The sequence below is a fragment of the Jaculus jaculus genome, chromosome 1 (assembly GCF_020740685.1).
Source record: "Jaculus jaculus isolate mJacJac1 chromosome 1, mJacJac1.mat.Y.cur, whole genome shotgun sequence".
NCBI lineage: Eukaryota > Metazoa > Chordata > Mammalia > Rodentia > Dipodidae > Jaculus > Jaculus jaculus.
Window position 1 is genome coordinate 182,125,247 of NC_059102.1, and position 18,467 is coordinate 182,143,713.

General features: G+C 39.4%; 1 protein-coding gene across 5 annotated transcripts in view; it reads right to left on the reverse strand.

The window, feature by feature from the left end:
- Positions 1-18,467, reverse strand: part of Ext2 (exostosin glycosyltransferase 2) — a 204,339-nt gene that overhangs the window by 103,504 nt on the left and 82,368 nt on the right. The window lies entirely within an intron of this gene.

The window sequence follows — 18,467 nt, forward strand, 5'->3', positions numbered from 1 at the left end:
TTGAGCTAGAGATGGCTTACCTGTTAAGGCATTTGCTTGCAAAAACCTAAGGACCTAGGTTCAATTCCTCAGTACCTATGTAAAACCAGATGCAGAAAGTGGCGCATGTATATGGAGTTCATTTGCAGCATCTAGAGGGCCTGGTGAGCCCATCCTCCCTCTCGCAAATAAATAAATAAATAAATGAAAGTTTAATATCATCCATAGCTCTTTAGTGAGTTGCATGTCAGCCTAGGTCTCCTGAGACTTGTGTCCAAAAAAACAAAGAGATCTTTGGGATAAGATAGTGGCATAGGAACCACGCCAAAGCAGCAGGGGTGGCACCAGGTCTACGGGACAACAGCTGCCAGGCTCGGCATGAGCCACAGGAAAATCCAGGTGAGGGGATTTTCCACTCACACCAGAACCCTTTGCAAACTCAAGAAATGTGGAGAACTTCAGTGAACAACGGAGGAGCAGATCACGAGGTAGAGGATCACGTGGACCAGCAGGAGAACTGGAGCCACCATCCACGGCCTCCCCTCCCCACCCCCCGCCAGTGCAAGTGCCAGCAAGCACCAGGGACCAGAGGAAGGGAGATCATAGCACCCAGCACGAGTGATCAGGGCAGCGATCCAGCAACCCAGCCAGCCTACTTGAACCCACAGTGCAACAAAGAGTGACCCAAGCAGGAGAACAGAATAACTGAGACCAAAATCATCTCAAAAGGTAACTGGGATTACACCAGGTCAGTACCCGCCTAATAAATCTGGTATATAAGCCTGAACCAGAAGTGCTAATTGTACCTTCCATATCAGGATAAATTATATGTTAAATCTGATGGATGGTCAGATTTGCCATTCTTAAATAAGCTATATTTTGGGCTTGTTATTTGTTGCTTCTTGATTTATAGTGTAATAATATCTACTGTTGCATAAATACTCTCTTCTGTTTTTCATTGAAAGTGTACATTCTTTAGTTAAATTTAGAATCTGCTGATATTTTGTTTACATAGCCTACTTGAATATTCTCATAGCAGGCAAACCCAACACCTAGGGTCACCTTTGTAGATAATCTGAGAGTCTTAAGAGCCATACCTAACACCTTAAGCTCCTACCCTGAAAGTATATAACATCAAATCAATTGATACATCTAATAATACTGCAGCTAACTAAGAAATCCAAACATTAACTTAATCTAAGGTACAAAAATGTATACATTATAACACAAGAAACACCAAAAATCAAGACAATATAAATCCACCAAAAAGTATTAATGCATCAGAAATGACCTCCAGTGAGAACGAGTTAGAGGAAATGCCTGAGAAAGATTTCCAAAGAATGATTATAAATATGCTCAAAGAAGTCACAGAGGAAATCAAAGGAATCAAAGAAGACATAGGACACCAATTTAATGACATAAAGAGGTCAATACTAGACATAAATAAAGAAATAGAAATAATAAAGAAAAACCAGTCAGAATTACTAGCAATGAAGAACACAGTCAATAAAATTAAAAACTCTAGAAAATCTTACCAGTAGAATGGATGAAAGAGAGGACAGAATATCTAAACTAGAAGACCAGGTGACAGATCTAATGCAGTCCAACAAAGAAAAAGACAAACCAATAGGAAAGTATGAATTGGAACTTCAAGATATTAGGGACACTATGAAAACATCAAACATAAGAATTCAGGGTATAGTAGAAGGAGAAGAATTGCATTCCAAAGGCACAGTTGGTGTCTTCAACAAAATCACTGAAGAAAACTTCCCCCAAATTCTGAAAGAGGTGCCAAAGCAGATACAGAAATCCATTAGAACACCAGCCAAACAAAACCTGGAAAGAGCCTCTCCTCTCCATATTATAATTCAACTACCAAACATATAAACCAAAGAAAAAATATTGAAAGCAGTTAGAAAAATCAAGTTACCTAACAAAGGCAAGCCTATCAGGATCACAGCACATTACTCAACACACACTATTTTTTTTATTTAAAAACATTTTTGTTTATTTATTTGAGAGGGAGGGAGAGAGAGAGAGAGAGAGAGAGAGAGAATGGGCATGCCAGAATTTCCAGACTCTGTAAACGAACTCCAAATGTGTGTGCCCCCTTGTGCATCTGGCTAACTTGGGTCCTGGGGAACTGAGCCTCAAACCAGGGTTCTTAGGCTTCACAGGAAAGCACTTAATTGCTAAGCCATCTCACCAGCCCAACATCACAAACTTTTTAAAGCCAGTAGGGCGTGTAGTGATGTATTCCAAGTTCTGACAGATAACAACTGACAACCAATGTTACTTTATCCTGCAAAGCTATCCATTCAAATAGATGGAGAAATAAGGACATCCCACAACAACAGCAGGCTAAAGGAATATTTGAAGGCAAAACCAGCTCTACAGAAAATACTTGAAAGAATCCTCCATACTGAAGAGAAAGAAAATCATACACATAAGGAACCTGGAAAAAAGCAAACCATACTCAAATACTAGTTAATACAAGAGAGCAAAGGTAAAACCAAAAGAAGTACAAAAAGATGGCAAAAATAAATTCACACCTTTCAATAATATCTCTTAATATCAACAGCCTCAATGCTTTAACCAAAAGATGCAGGATTGAAAACATTTAAAAAGCAGGGTCCTTCAATGTGTTGCCTCCAAGAAACTCACCTTTCTATAAAGGATGGACACTATCTTATGGTAAAAGGTTGGAAAACAGTGTTTCATGCAGATAGGCCTAGAAAACAAGCAGGGATTGTTATCCTAATCTCTGAGAAGGTAGACTTCAGTTCAACATTAGTTAGGAAAAGATAAGGAAGGTCACTTTATACTGACTAAAGGCACACTCCAACAGGAGGACATTACAATCCTAAATATATATGCACATGATGTGGGGGCTCCCAACTTCATCAAACAAATGCTATTAAAACTAAAGTCATAGCTGGGCGTGGTGGCGCACGCCTTTAATCCCAGCACTCGGAAGGCAGAGGTAGGAGGATTGCCATGAGTTCAAGGCCACCCTGGGACTCCATAGTGAATTCCAGGTCAGCCTGGGCTAGAGTGAGACCCTACCTTGCAAAACCAAAAAAACAAAAACAAAAACAAAAACTAAAGTCACAGATAACATCAAACACAGTGGTAGTGGGTGACTTCAACACCCTACTCTCATCAATTGAGAGGTCATCCTGGCAAAAAATAAATAGAGGCATCTGGATTAAATGAGGTCATAGAAGCAGCCAGGCATGGTGGCACGCACCTTTGATCCCAACACTCAGGAGGCAGAGATAGGAACATCATCATGAGTTCAGTGCCACCCTGAGACTCTACAGTGAATTCCAGGTCAGCCTGGGCTACAGAGAGACCCCGCCTTGAAAAACCAAAAAAAAAAAAGAGGCCATTAAAGAAATGGACCTAACAGATACATACAGGACATTTCAACCAAATGCTGCAGAATATACATTCTTTTCAGCAGCACATTGAACATTGTCTAAAATAGACCAGATATGAGGACACAAAGCAAGTCTTAACAAATACAGAAAAATTGAAATAATTCCTAGCATTCTTTTTGACCACAATGGAATCAAACTACAAATCAATAGCAAGAAAAACTATACGGCATAAACAAAATCATTGTAACTAAACAATACACTACTAAATAATGAATGGGTCAATGAAGAAATCAAGAAGGTAACCAAAAAACTCATAGAGTCAAATGATAATCAGAACACAACATAACAAAACCTTTGGCACACAATGAAGGCAGTCCTAAGAGGGAAATTTATAGCTTTAAGTGTCTATATGAAGAAACTGGAAAGATCTTAAGTAAATAACCTAATGCTTCACCTTAAAGCCTTGGACAAAGAAGAACGAGGCAAACTGAAAATCAGTAGAAAGGAAGAAATAATAAAGATTAGGGCAGAAATTAATGAAATAGAAACAAAAAAATCCAAAAGAAAAATCAATGAAAGAAAGAGTTGGTTCTTTGAAAGAATAAACAAGATTGATAAACCCTTAGCAAATCTGACCAAAAGAAAGAGAGAAGAGATAAAAATTAATAAAATTAGAGATGAAAAAGGCAACATCACAAAAGATACCAGAGATTTTTTTAAAAATCAGAGGGACATACTATAAGAACATATACTCCACTAAGAATGAAAATCTGATTAGGGCAGAAATTAATGAAATAGAAACAAAAAGAACAATCCAAAGAATTAATGAAACAAAGAGTTGGTTCTTTGAAAGGATAAACAAGATTGATAAACCCTTAGCAAATCTGACCAAAAGAAAGAGAGAAGAGACACAAATTAATAAAATCAGAGATGAATAAGGTAACATCACAAGAGATTCCAGAGAAATTCAAAAAATCATAGAGACATACTATAAAAGCATATACTCCACAAAGTATGAAAATCTGAAAGAAATGGATGATTTCCTTGATTTATATGACCTACCTAAATTAAATCAAAATGAGATTAATCACTTAAATAGACCTATAACAAACATGGAGATCCGAACAGTTATCAATAATCTCACAACTAAAAAAAGCCCAGGCCCAGACGGATTCACTGCTGAATTTTACCAGACCTCTAAGGAAGAGCTAACGCAATTGCTTCTTAAGCTTTTCCAGGAAATAGAAAAAGAAGGAATTCTACCAAACTCCTTCTATGAGGCCAGCATCACCCTGATACCAAAACCAGGCAAAGATACAACAAAAAAAGAAAATTACAGACCAATCTCCCTCATGAACATAGATGCAAAAATTCTCGCCGGTTAAAATGGCAGCATAGGTACCACGCCAAAGCAGCCTGGGGAGAAAAAAAACCAAAAAACCTCAGCAAAATACACACTTTTACTAAAAAGTGAGGTGAATAGGAAATTGAAGTGGCAGCGGAGAAGTAAGAGAGATCTAGAGCATCCAGAGCCCACACAGGCTGGCAAAAGCGGCCCCGGCAGCTCCGCCAACCGCGATGGCAGCAGGGCACACCAGAAAGCTGCCGGGCTTGTCTCCAGCCACGGGAAAATCCAGGTGCAGGAGCTTCCCCTCACACCACGCTCTGGGCAACTCAGGAAACGTGAAGGGAGAGCGGCAGTGAGCAGCGGAGAAGCAGAATGCGAAGTAGAAGAACACATGGAGCAGTGAGAGAACCAGAGCAGCTGCGGCTCCCTCCCCTCCCCCACCGCCTGAGCCCAGCTCCCTCGAACAGAACAGCGGTCCGGACCCGGCCACGCCAACTTGAGCCGACAGCGGGACCCCAGCAGGAGCAGAGTTTGGCAGCAACACCAGCAGCTCCGGAACGGTACCAGCGGCCCCAGCATCAGCAGACCCAGGAGCAGCAGCAGCGGCAGACCCAGGAGCGGCAACAACAGCAGACCCAGAAGCAGCAGCAGTTCCAGCAGCAGAGGTGCTGATCTGCAGGGCCATAGTTGCCAGGCTTGGTTTGCCCCACAGGAAAACCCAGTGCCCAGCTCCAGAAATCACAACAATAGCCCGACGTCCCAGGCAGCAACTTGGCTGAGACCAAACTCATCCAAGCCTACTTGAATACTCCCATAGCAGGGAAACTCAACCCCTAGGAGCACCTTTGTAGATACTCTCAGAGTCTTAAGAGCCACATCTAACACCTTAAGCTCCTACCCTGAAAATATATAACATCAAATCAATTGATACAGCTAAGAATACCCAGCTAGCTAGAAAATCCAAGCTTTAACTTAATCCAAGATGCAAAAATATATACATTATAACACAAGAAACACTAAAAAGCAAGACGATATAAATCCACCTAAAAGTATTAATGCATCAGAAATGACCTCCAGTGAGAACAACTTAGAGGAAATGCCTGAGAAAGATTTCAAAAGAATGATTGTAAATATGTTCAAAGAAGTCAGAGAACAAATCAAAGGATCAAAGAGGAACTCAAAGAGGAAATCAAAGGAATCAAAGAAGACGCAGGACACCAATTTAATGAAATAAAGAAGGCAATACAAGACATAAATAAGGAAATAGAAATAATAAAGAAAAACCAGTCAGAATTACTAGCAATGAAGAACACAGTTAATGAAATAAAAAAATCTGTAGAAAATCTCACCAGTAGAATGGATGAGGGAGAGGACAAAATATCTAATCTAGAAGACCAGGTGGCAGATCTAATACAGGCCAACAAAGAGAAAGACAAACTTATAGAAAAGTATAAGTGGGAATTTCAAGATATACGGGACACTATGAAAAGATCAAATATTAGAATTCAGGGCATAGTAGAAGGAGAAGAATTTCACTCAAGAGGCATAGTAGGTGTCTTTAACAAAATCATAGAAGAAAATTTCCCCCAAATTGGGAAAGAGGTGCCAATACAGATACAGGAAGCCTTTAGAACCCCAGCCAGACAAAACCTGGAAAGACCTCTCCTCACCATATTATAATCAAACTTCCAAACACACACACCAAAGAAAAAAATATTGAAAGCAGTTAGAGAGAAAAATCAAGTTACCTACAAAAGTAAGACCATCAGGATTACAGCAGATTATTCAACACAAACTTTTAAAGCCAGGAGGGCTTAGGGTGATATATTCCAAGTTCTGAAAGATAGCAACTGTCAACCAAGGTTACTTTATCCTGCAAAGTTATCCACTCAAATAGATGGAGAAATAAGGACATTCCATGACAAAAGCAGGTTAAAGGAGTATTTGAAGACAAAACCAGCTCTACAGAAAATACTTGATAGAATCCTCCATGCTGAAGAAAAGGAAAAGCACACATATAAGGAACCTAGAAAAACAAGCATTACTCAAATACTAGTTAACAGAAGAGAGCACAGATAGAACCAGAGCCACACACACACAAAAAAAGGCAAACATAAATACACACCTTTCAATAATATCTCTTAATATCAACGGCCTCAATGCCCCAACGAAAAGACGTAGATTCGCAGACTGGGTTAAAAAGCAGGATCCTACAATTTGTTGTCTCCAAGAAACTCACCTTTCTACAAAGGATAGACATTACCTTAGGGTGAAGGGTTGGAAGACGGTGTTTCAAGCAAATGGGCCTAGAAAACAAGCAGGGGTTGCTATCCTAATATCGGACAGGGTAGACTTTAGTCCAACGTTAGTCAAGAAAGGTAAGGAAGGGCACTTTATATTGATTAAGGGCACACTCCAACAGGAGGTCATTACAAAAATTCTCAACAAAATATTGGCAAACAGAATACAAGAATATATCAAAAAGATCATTCACCCTGACCAAGTAGGCTTTATCCCAGAGATGCAGGGATGGTTCAACATACGCAAATCTATAAATGTAATACATTACATAAACGGGTTGAAGGACAAAAATCACATGATCATCTCATTAGATGCAGAGAAAGCATTTGACAAAATCCAACATACCCTCATGATAAAAGTCCTACAGAGACTGGGAATAGAAGGAACATGTCTCAATATAATAAAGGCTATTTATGACAAGCCTAGAGCCAACATAATACTAAATGGGGAAAAACTGGAAGCTTTTCCACTAAAATCAGGAACAAGAGAAGGGTGTCCACTGTCCCCACTTTTATTTAATATAGTTTTGGAAGTCTTAACCATAGCAATAAGGCAAGAGACACACATAAAAGGGATGCAAATTGGAAAGGAAGAGATCAAGTTATTATTATTTGTAGATGACATGATTCTATACATAAAGGACCCTAAAGACTCTACTAGCAAGCTGTTAGAGCTGATCAAAACCTACAGCAATGTAGCAGGATACAAAATAAATACACAGAAATCAGTAGCCTTCATATATGCTAACATCAAACACACAGAGAATGAAATCAGAGAATCACTCCCGTTCACAATTGCATCAAAAAAAAAAAAAAAAGTACGTTGGAAAAAAACTTAACCAAGGAAGTAAAGAATCTCTATAATGAGAACTTTAAAACACTCAAGCGAGAAATTGCAGAAGACACTAGAAAGTGGAGAAACATCCCTTGTTCCTGGATTGGAAGAATCAATATTGTGAAAATGGCAATCTTACCTAAAGCAATCTACACATTTAATGCAATCCCTATCAAAATTCCAAAGGCTTTCTTCATGGAAATAGAAAAAACAATCCAAAAATTCATTTGGAATCACAAAAAACTTCCAATATCTAAAATAATACTGAGCAACAAAAATGAGGCTGGTGGTATTCACCATACCTGATTTTAACCTATACTACAGAGCCATAGTAACAAAAACAGCATGGTACTGGCACAAAAACAGACATGTAGATCAGTGGAACAGAATAGAGGACCCAGATGTAAGCCCAAGTAGCTATAGCCACCTGATATTCGATAAAAATGCCAAAAATACTCATTGGAGAAGAGACAGCCTCTTAAGCAATTGGTGTTTTGAAAACTGGATATATATCTGCAGAAAGATGAAAATAAGATTCTTCTCTCTCGCCATGCAGAAGAATTAAGTCCAAATGGATTAAAGACCTTAACATCACACCTGAAACTCTGAAACTGCTAGAGGAAAAAGTAGGGGAAACCCTTCAACATATTGGTCTTGGCAAAGACTTTCTGAATACAACCCCTATTGCTCAGGCAATAAAACCACAGATTAATCACTGGGACCTCATGAAATTATAAAGATTTTGCACTGCAAAGGACACAGTAAAAAAAGCAAAGAGGTAACCTACAGAATGGGAAAAAATCTTCGCCAGCTATATATCTAATAGAGGATTAATATCTAGGATATACAAAGAACTCAAAAAGTTAAATAATAAGGAATCAAACAAGCCAATCAAAAAATGGGCTATGGAGCTAAATAGAGCATTCTCAAAGGAAGAAATACGAATGGCATATAAGCATCTAAAAAAATGTTCTACGTCACTAGTCATCAAGGAAATGCAGATTAAAACTACATTGAGATTCCATCTCACTCCTGTCAGATTGGCCACCATCCTGAAAACAAATGATCATAAATGTTGGCGGGGATGTGCAAAAAGAGGAACCCTTCTACACTGCTGGTGGGAATACAATCTGGTCCAGGCATTGTGGAAAACAGTGTGGAGGTTCCTAAAACAGCTAATGATTGAGCTACCATGTGACCCAGCTACAGCACTCCTAGGCATATATCCAAAGGACTCATCTCATTTCCTTAGAAGTACGTGCTCAACCATGTTTATTGCTGCTCAATTTATAATAGCTGGGAAATGGAACCAGCCTAGATGTCCCTCAACTGATGAGTGGATAATGAAGATGTGGCACATTTATACAATGGAGTTCTACTCAGCGGTAAAGAAAAATGAAGTTATGGGCTGGAGAGATGGCTTAGCGGTTAAGCGCTTGCCTGTGAAGCCTAAGGACCCCGGTTCAAGGCTCGGTTCCCCAGGTCCCACGTTAGCCAGATGCACAAGGGGGCGCACGCGTCTGGAGTTCGTTTGCAGAGGCTGGAAGCCCTGGCACGCCCATTCTCTCTCTCTCCCTCTATCTGTCTTTCTCTCTGTGCCTCTCGCTCTCAAATAAAATAAATTAAAAAAAATTAAAAAAAAAATGAAGTTATGAAATTTGCAGAAAAATGGATGGACCTGGAAAGTATTATACTAAGTCAGGTAACCCAGGCCCAGAAAGCCAAGAGCCACATGTTCTCTCTCATATGTGGATCCTAGCTACAGATGACTGGGCTTCTGCGTGAGAATGAAAATACTTAGTAGCAGAGGCCAGTAAGTTGAAAAGGAGACATGAAGAGTGGAGAAAGGAAGGGGGGAGGATACTTAATAGGTTGATATTGTATATATGTAATTACAATGATTGTAATGGGGAGGTAATATGATGGAGAATGGAATTTCAAATGGGAAAGTGTGGGGGTGGGGAGGGAGGGAATTACCATGGGATATATTTTATAATCATGGAAAATGTTAATAAAAATTAAAAAAAAAAAGAAAAAAAGAAGAAACAAAGAATGAAAATCTGAAATAAATGGATGATTAACTTGACTTATATGACCTACCCCAATTAAATCAAGATGAGAGTAATCACTTAAATAGACCTATAAAAAGTATGGAGATCCAAGCAGATATCAAAAATATCCCAACTAAAAAAAGTCCAGGCCCAGATGGTTTCACTGGTAAATTATACCAGACCTTCAGGAAAGAACTAATACCATTGCTTCATAAGCTTTTCTATAAAACAGAAAAAGAAGGAATCCTACCAAACTCCTTCTACAAAACCAGCATCACCCTGATACCAAAACCAGGCAAAGTTAAAAAAAAAAAAAGAAAAAGAAAATTACAGACCAATCTCCCTCATGAACATAGATATATAAGTTCTCAACAAAATATTGGCAAGCAGAATACAAAAATATATCAGAAAGATCACTAACCCCGACTAAGTAGGATTTATCCCAGAGATGCAGGGATGGTTCAACATATGCAAATTGATAAATGTAATACATTATATAAATGGACTGAAGAACAAAAATCAGTAGATCATCTCATTAGATGCAGAAAAAGCATTTGACAAAATCCAACATCCCCTCATGATAAAAGTCCTACAGAGACTGGGAATAGAAGGAACATGTCTCAATATAATAAAGGCTATTTATGACAAGCCTACAGCCAATATATTACCAAATGGGAAAAAACTGGAAGCTTTTCCACTAAAATCAGGAACAAGACAAGGGTGTCCACTGTCCCCACTTTTATTTAATATAGTACTGGAAGTCTTAGCCATAGCAATAAGGCAAGAGTCACACATAAAAGGGATACAAATTGGAAAGGAAGAAATCAAGTTAACATTATTTGCAGATGACATGATTCTATATACAAAAGAACCTAAAGATTCTACCGGCAAACTGTTAGAGCTGATAATTACTGACAGCCACGTAGCAGAATACAAAATAAATACACAGAAATCAATTGCCTTCCTATAGGCTAACAACAAACACACAGAGGATGAAATCAAAGAATCACTCCCATTCACAATTGCACCAAAGAAAATAAAGTACCTTGGAATAAACCTAAACAAGGAAGTAAAGGATCTGTACAATGAAAACTATAAAACACTCAAGCGAGAAATTGCAGAAGACACTAGGAAATGGAAAAACATCCCTTGTTCCTGGATTGGAAGAATCAATATTGTGAAAATGGCAATCTTACCAAAAGCAATCGACACATTTAATGCAATCCCCATAAAAATTCCAATGGCATTCTTCATGGAAATAGAAAAAACAATCCAAAAATTCATTTGGAATCACAAAAAACCTCAAATATCTAAAATAATACTGAGCAACAAAAATAAGGCAGGTGGTATCACCATACCTGATTTTAACCTATACTATAGAGCCATGGTAACAAAAATAGCATGGTACTGGCACAAAAGCAGACATGTATATCAATGGATCAGAATAGAAGACCCAGATGAAAATCCAGGTAGCTATAGCCACCTGATATTCGATAAAAATGCCAAAAATACTCATTGGAGAAAAGACAGCCTCTTCAGCAAATGGTTCTGGGAAAACTGGATATGTATCTGTAGAAGAATGAAAATAGATTCTTCTCTCTCTCCATGCACAAGAATTAAGTCCAAATGGACTAACGACCTTAACATCACACCTGAAACTCTGAAATTGCTAGAGGAAAAGCTAGGGGAAACCCTTCAACATATTGGTCTTGGCAAAGACTTTCTGAATACAACCCCTATTGCTCAGGCAATAAAACCACAGATTAACTACTGGGACCTCATGAAATCACAAAGATTTTGTACTGCAAAGGACACTATGAATAAAGCAGAGGCAACCTAGAGAATGGGAAAAAATCTTTGCCAGCTATATATCTGATACAGGATTAATATCTAGGATATACAAAGAACTCTAAAAGTTGAATAATAAGAAATCAAACAGGCCATTTAAAAAATAGGCTATGGAGCTAAATACAGAGTTCTCAAAAGAAGAAATACGGATGCCACATAAGCATCTAATAAAATGTTCTATATCCCTAGTCATCAGGGAAATGCAGATTAAAACTACATTGAGATTCCATTTCATTCCTGTCAGATTGGCTACCCTCATGACAACAAATGATCATAAATGCTGGCAGGGATGTGGAAAAAGAGGAACCCTTCTACACTGTTGGTGGGAATGCAATCTGGTCCAGCCATTGTGGAAATCAGTGTGGAGGTTCCTAAAACAGCTAATGATTGATCTACCATATGACCCAGCTATATAGCACTCCTAGGTACATATCCTAAGGACTCATCCCATTTCCTTAGAAGTGCATGCTCAACCATGTCTATTGCAGCTCAATTCATAATAGCTAGGAAATGGAACCAGCCTAAAAGTCCCTCAACTGACGAGTGGATAATGAAGATATGGCACATTGATATAATGGAGTTCTACTCAGCGGTAAAGAAAAATGAAGGCATGAAATTTGCAGGAAACAAGAGGACACTCAGGAGCCATAGATCGTTGTTAGAAAATTTTCAGTGCCAGGGATGGGATACCTCCAGTGAGTTGTTGGCCAGGGAGGTCCCTGATGCCCCCAAAACATTATAGGCCATTGCCAAGGCCCTTGGTTTCCCACCAGGAATTGATTCTAAGACCCTATTGCTGAAGACTCCACATACTTGGGCTGCAAGGCCACTGAGAAATCCTTCTGGAGCTGAGCTGATAACCACCTCCATGTACTGACAGAAAGCTGGAAGAAGCCATTCTACATGTAGTTCAATGGGAGAAAGAGATACCACCAGTGAAGATACTCAACAGAGGACACTGCAAGTCTTATAATTGGTCAGCCAGGCCAAATGAGCCAACGGGTGCAATAGCGGCACATCTGCCATGGTGGAAACCAACTGCCCTCCCATTGGACTGGAGGCCCGCTCCATGGGAGGGAATACATCCCTGATACTAAAGACTTAAAACAGGTGGAGCCATGAGCCCTAGGAGTATAACATCTGCTGATGCTTATCAAACTGCCCAGTAAGCACTTCTCTTAATATTTATACCCTTATATTTATACCCTTATATTTAACACTACTCTCACTTTGGGTAGAGAACCTTCTCTTTTCAGATGGCAGTGACCTTGGGATGACTCAGAAGGTATCATAGCACTGGAAAGAAGTGACTGGAGTACTGAGTAACATCTCGATCAAATCACACCTTCCAAGGCTCAGGGTCTAATGTGGAAGAGGTGGCAGAAAGAATGTAAGAGCCAAAGGAAGGGTAGAAGTCCTTACAACGTGCTCCTTCCAGACATAAAATGGCCTGGATATTCATGACCTCATAGTGCCTGACACTACCTAAAGAAGACCATCATAAGAAGAGAAAAAGATCATGGCATCAAAATAAAAGAGAGCATGATTGAGATGGGGAGGGGATATGATGGAGAATGGAATTTCAAAGAGGAAAGGGGAGGAAGGAGGGTATCACCATGGGATATTTTTTATAATTGTGGAAAATGTTAAAAATTGAGAAAACAAAAAAACAAACAAAAAAAGGGCTCTGTAACTAAATAGAGAGTTCTCAAAAGAAGAAGTATAGGTGGCATATAAGCATGTAAATAAATGTTCTACATCCCTAGTTATCAGGGAAATGCAGATTAAAACTACATTGAGATTCCATCTCATTCATGTCAGATTGGCTATCATCATGAAAATAAATGACCATAAATGCTGGTGAGGATGTGGAAAAAGAGGAGCCCTTCTACACTGTTGGTGGGAATGCAATCTGATCAAGCCATTTTGTAAATCAGTGTGGAGGTTCCTAAGATAGCTAAAATTGATCTACCATATGACCCAGCTATAGCACTCCAGGCATATATAAGGACTCATTACCTTAGAGATACTTGCTCAAACATATTTATTGCCCCTCAATTCACAATAGCTGGGAAATGGAACCAGCCTAGATGTCCCTCAAGTGATGAGTGGATAATGAAGATATGGCATATTGATACAATGGAGTTCTACTCAGCGGTAAAGAAAAATGAAGTCATGAAATTTTCAGGAAAATGGATGGATCTGGAAAGGATTATACTAAGTGAGGTAACTCCAGCCCAGCAAGCCAAGTGCCGTATGTTCTCCCTCATATGTGGATCCTAGCTACAGATTATTGGACTGTGTGAGTAGGAAAAAAACTCAGTAGCAAAGGCCAGTAAGGTAGAAACGAGATATAAAGGAAACAGAAAGGGGGTGGGGAGTGGGGTAATTAATAGGATGGTATCGCATATATGTAAATAGAATAATAGATTAATATTAGGGGGTGAAAAGGCCCAAGTTAGATCAGGGGAAGAGATTGAGTAAACAAAAGGTGGAGGGAGGGCTAACCAAAATCTTAAAAGGATATAAAGAAATCATATGGAAACCTACTTTTTTGGACAATGGAACACTCAGGAGCTACAGATTGTTGCTAGAAACTTTTCAGTGCCAGGGATGGGATACCTTCTAGTGAGTTGCTGGCCAGGGAGGTCCCTGATGTCACCAAAACATTACAGGCCATTGCCGAGACCCTAGGTTTTCCACCAGGAATAGAAGATAAAACCCTATTGCTGGAGTCCCACATACTTGGGCTGTAAGGCCACTGAGAAATCCTGCTGGAACTCCTCCATGTAGGCCAGCTGACAGAAAGCTGGAGGAAGCCATTCTGCATGCAGTTCAATGGGAGAAAGAGAAAACACCAGTGAAGATACTTAACAGTGGACACTGCAAGCCTTATGATTGGCCAGCCAGGGCAAATGAGCCAATGGGTACGATAGTGGTATGTCTGTCATGGTGGAAACCAACTGCCCTCTAATTGGTCTGGAACCCACTCCATGGGAGGGAATACATCCCTGATATTGAAAACTTAAAACAGGTGTAGTCATGAGCCCTGCTGCCGTTTGGCTAAATGTATATACTTTGCTTATCAAACTGCCCAGTAAGCACTTCTCTTAATGTTCATACCCTTGTATTAATGCTACTCTCACTTTGGGTAGAGAATCTTCTCTTTTCAGATGGCAGTGACCTTGGGATGACTCAGAAGGCATCATGGAGCTAGAAAGAAGTGACAGGAATGCTCAGTACTTCAATATCTCTATCACACCTTCCAAGGCTCAGAGTCTATTGTGGAAGAGGTGGCGGAAAGAATGAAAGAGCCAAAGGAAGGGTAGGACTCCTTACAATGTGCTTCTCCCAGACAGAAAATGTCCTGGATATCCATGACCTCACAGTGCCTGACACTTCCTACATATGACCATCATAATAGGAGGGAAAGATCATGACATCAAAATAAAAGAGAGACTGATTGAGAGTGGGAGGGGATATAATGGAGTGTGGAATTTCAAAGGGGAAAGTGGGGGGTTGGGAGTGTATTATCATGGGATATTTTTTATAATCATAGAAACTATTAATAAAAAAATTGAAAGTAAAAAAATAAATAAAAATTTAAAAAACCAAAGAGAGTCCCTGCCTAAAGCAAGGTAGAAGAGGACTGATAGCTGACCTCTGTTCTTCACATGCACACTGACATGAGCGAACCCATGCTCACAGACGAATATGCATGAACACACACACGTAAAAAAAAGGGGGGGGAGTAAAAGGAAAGTAGAAGGAGAACTCAAAGAGGCAAAGATCCAAAAGAGCCCCATGGGAGCAAAAGATACTTTCTAACCAATATTAGCCAATTCTGGTTGTTTCCTGGGTGTGTGGTCATCAGGAGCTAAACATCTCAGGCATCTTCTGAGTTTCATGGCTGAGTTCTTGTCACTAACTACAAGAAGGCAGAGTACCAAATGAGAATTCCCTCTTTGAAAGAAAAGCTGGAACGCAGACTGAGCTTCTCCAAGGACAGCTGGCTGACAGACTGCCACAGCTGGTCGGCTGTGGACAAATGGCTACAGCCTACTGCTGATTGGTGGACATTCCCTTCTCACTCCAAACACATTCTTGCTTAAATTTACACTGCTGCTTTCCCATTCACTAGACCAAACACTTACCTTTCATGAGGTTGGAAAGAACATATCTTTTCTGTGAAACCTTTCCTGGTCCTTCTGAACCCCAGCAGCTTCCCTTCCTCTGAATTCCACAGCATAGAGCCTTTGCATCCCAGCCAATGCTTTTGGATGTCACAGTTCTCTCTCTAGTTACATCATGAGCTCCTTGGGTTTCAAGACTGGCCTCCTAGGTTAGGTCACTTTACCTACTGCAAAGAACTTTCACATACACCCATGTTCACATCTGCTTTTCACAACTCACTTCATTTTATATGTGAGGAAACTAAATACAAAGATGTTAAATGTATAGTCAAAATTCTAACCTGTGACAACTCTTAGCTCAGACCTTTCCATACTTTCTAGAATACTGGGAGTCCCAGCAAAGGGTAAGTTTTAAGAAATAGGCCCTTACAGAGTCCTTTCTTTCCTTTTCTGTCCAAATAATCATACTTAAAGAATTTTAAATCATATTCAAACTTCAGCTTTCTGCTCACAGGTAAATCCACTGGAGACAGCAACCTTTGGCATCTGCAGATAGCAGTGCTTGGTGGCAAATCCACCTGAACACCAAAGGTCAAGTGCAGAATGGAGCTTCTACTCGAGCTATCTATAATCACTCTTCCTGTCCACAAACTGCAGTTCACTCAGACAGGAAGCCAGTTCTGCCAGTAATCACAGCTCAAGTGTCTCAGCCCATGCACAAGTGAGCTTCTTGGATTTAAATGCCTCTGTAGGCTCTTCAACAAATGTTCAGAACACACGGTACTTTCCAGGCCCACCAGGACTCACAACGACTTGTTCAGAGAAGAGGAAGCCTCAGTTATGCTGAGAACACAGAAAGCACCTTCATTCTCTTCCAGAGAGCAAATGCAAATAGTTATAGCATCCACTTCCCCTCCTTCAGCCCAGAAAACCCCTGTGAGCCACATTTCTATCTATCAAGAAAGTGTGCAATCTTGCATGTGAGCTTTGTAGAGGTTTTGAAAATATAAGCACTATCTCCCATTGAAGAGTGGGGAATACTGGACAGGAGCCTTCTCTCTGAACTGGACGCTGGATGACTTCTCCCAGAAATACTGGTTCACACTAGCTTTCATGGCCTTATGTATGTTTAAATGGAGCTTCTCTATCTTTCCTATTTCGTTCTGATCTATTCTTAGATAGACTTGAATGAAATTGTATAAATCAAATGATATATTAGCTAAGCTGTCCAATCATATGAAGGAATTAAGACAGTAAAATATTATTCTTTTCCAAGTTGTCTTTGGAGATTTGATAGGGGTGTTTTATCTTTCAAATTTACATCCGTGAAACCCTTCACACTTTGTTTATTAGACAATATGCTAAAATCGCCTTTTCCAGATGGCAAGGTTCATGTAAATAGGCTGCCAATTCTCTAAGCAAAGATGACTATATCATATGTATCTGAGGTGCCCTGGGTACTTTACTGACCTTGACGGGGTTTGGAGTTTCCCACTGCTTATCAAAAGCTCTTTAATTGTGTTGTTTACTTAGCATTTCCCTTTGCAAAATCTTTGACATTTTAAATAAAAACCAAAGATTTGTTTTCTATTCATAAGCAGACTGTAGAAAAACTGCCTTATTTTCAGTAGCATATCTTCATCAAAGGCTTTAATAGAGGTTTTAATAGAAATTTAGACAACTCTCTGGAATGATTATTTCAAACTAATGAGAGAAATAAAATACTTCAAAAAACTTAACTAGCATGAATTGTGTGTATGTGTGAATTCACATACATTGTTTCAAATAAGGTCATGTAGGGAAGAATGCAGAAAATATTTATATTTACTCAGGTTTTTGTGTAAGAGAATTAGTTCTAAAGTCCTTACAAGTAACTTTAGGCGTTCCTTGAATCCTAATTTAACATTTTGGTAATATATGCCCTTATTCTATCTTCACAGGTACATTTCAGCTTATAATACTGAATTACCACATTTCCAATAAGTAGAGCATTCATAGTATTTGTTATGAATTACCTCAGTTACTTTAGACATTGCTTCTATTTGATTTTCAATTACTTATTTTAAATAACAAGTTAAATGCTAGTTTGTTGATTGTTGCTTTTAAAATGATTGTTACTTTAACAATATCCCTTCTTTTTTTTGGGAGGGTGGGGGTTTCGAGGTAGGCTCTCACTCTGGCCCAGGATGACCTGGAATTCACTCTGCATTCTCAGGGTGGCCTCAAACTCATGGTGATCCTCCTACCTCTGTCTGCCGAGTGCTGGGATTAAAGGCTTTAACAATGTCCTTTCTTAACATATGGGGTACAAATAAAATGAAATGCATAGCTTACTATCTATGTAAAGCAAGAAAAGAAAAAGGGAAAGTGTGAACGAGGACTCTTCCGCAGCATCCAAGTTGGCGGCACAGCTGGAGAGTTGGTCATCGAGGAACATAGCAGACCAAAAACACCTGACCAAAGCGTCTAATCTTCCTCCTTTAAACCAACGCCACTATGAGATTAAACATGCAGATTTCATAGCACAAAACCACAAAATGATTCAGCTGGTAAGAATGCTTGTCTCTCAAGCATGAGGACCCAAGTTCAA